Source organism: Cucumis melo, chromosome 1 (assembly GCF_025177605.1).
Source record: "Cucumis melo cultivar AY chromosome 1, USDA_Cmelo_AY_1.0, whole genome shotgun sequence".
Lineage (NCBI taxonomy): Eukaryota > Viridiplantae > Streptophyta > Magnoliopsida > Cucurbitales > Cucurbitaceae > Cucumis > Cucumis melo.
Window position 1 is genome coordinate 10,259,693 of NC_066857.1, and position 1,434 is coordinate 10,261,126.

Genomic DNA, 1,434 nt, shown 5'->3' on the forward strand with positions numbered 1-1,434 from the left:
TCCCATCACATCATGTCTTTTAACTTTCCAGAAATAATATATTAAACTTAATAATTATATTATCCATAATATAACTATTTTACCCTTCCTTATACTTTAATTATATATATATAAATATACATATATAAAATTAGTTAATTAATCTAATTTCTTAAATCTCACCAATTTACCAATCACAGACTTTATAACATAAATCTCCAAAGCTTTAAACCAATTAAACATTTTCCCAACAAATATTTAATTAGTAATAATTTCCACAAAATAACTCAATTAACCCCAAAAAAAATTTCAACATAATGAAAATTACTCCAAGATAATTAAAGTTAAAATTACCTTTATATTTTGGGGTGTTACATCTCGTCTCCAAAGAGGGGTTGGGACTGGAGTTTCATCATTTACTTCTGCACCAAAAATTTTAAGTTATGAACTGACAATTAAAAGTAGAAAATACAAGAAAAGGTTTTCATAAACTTACATACGTATCCGCGGCTACCTGTGAAACGAATTAGCCACTCCTATTGGCATGTGTTTCTCTAAACAACTTCACACGGTCCACTGGATGACCTCGTTGTTTAGTGAGCTCATGTTGTCATTGTAGGAACGACTTGGACTCGCTACTGTGGTTGTAAAGTTGTTTCACTCAACAGCCTTGTTGGTTTTGATTGCTTCTATATTTAAAGAATCAAAATGTTACATACGAACAACAAAAATAAATTAACGTCAAGGAACATTAGAAGATGTAAATCACCTAAAATTGTTGACTCAGGTAGTGATCGCAGAAGAAGTGCCAATCTTCTACACGATTCACCAATCTGTACGGTGGGTAGGCATGTGCTTCTCTAGGGTTGCTGAACTTCTTGAAAAGCCTAAGTTGTTTTCTTACCTAAACTCTTTCCACGTGCTAAGCATTTGGTGCTCAACAAATCGTGTAACTGCTTGATCTTTGAAATGAAGCACGAACTATTGCTACAAAAGGAAAGAACATATGGATTAGGTTTCTGTATATGTAGGTTTAACATATATGTAAGGTAATTTATAAACTTACCTCACTACAAGAAATTCACTATTTAGTGACACAGTGTTAGTGGCGCAAGTAATTTTTGTCAGTAAATGGTCAATTTTAGCGACACAGAAAAAAATTGTAACAAGATATGATTATTAGCAACATATTATTAACCCACGTCACTAAATGTATTAGCAACACAATATGTAATGTCACTAAAAGTTAAATATAGTTTTAGCAATAAATAAACATGTTGCTAAAATTTTACCAAAATTTCCACCCTTTAATTTCCCTCAAACGTTTCATTCAATATATATATATATATATATATATATATATATATATATATATATCTTATCTACACCCCTTTCTCCAAATCTCTAAATCCCCAAATCCTCAATCCTTTCCATCTCATCGGCCCAGCGACAACC

The 1,434-nt window shown here is 31.2% G+C and overlaps 1 long non-coding RNA gene across 1 annotated transcript; it reads right to left on the minus strand.

Annotated features, from left to right (window-relative positions):
* Positions 1 to 329: 329 nt before the first annotated feature.
* Positions 330 to 1,055, minus strand: LOC103500441 (uncharacterized). The gene is made up of 3 exons (XR_007819541.1): positions 749 to 1,055; positions 476 to 668; positions 330 to 401 (listed from the first exon to the last, which is right to left on the minus strand). It is a non-coding gene; the product is annotated as an uncharacterized LOC103500441 (long non-coding RNA).
* Positions 1,056 to 1,434: the final 379 nt, after the last annotated feature.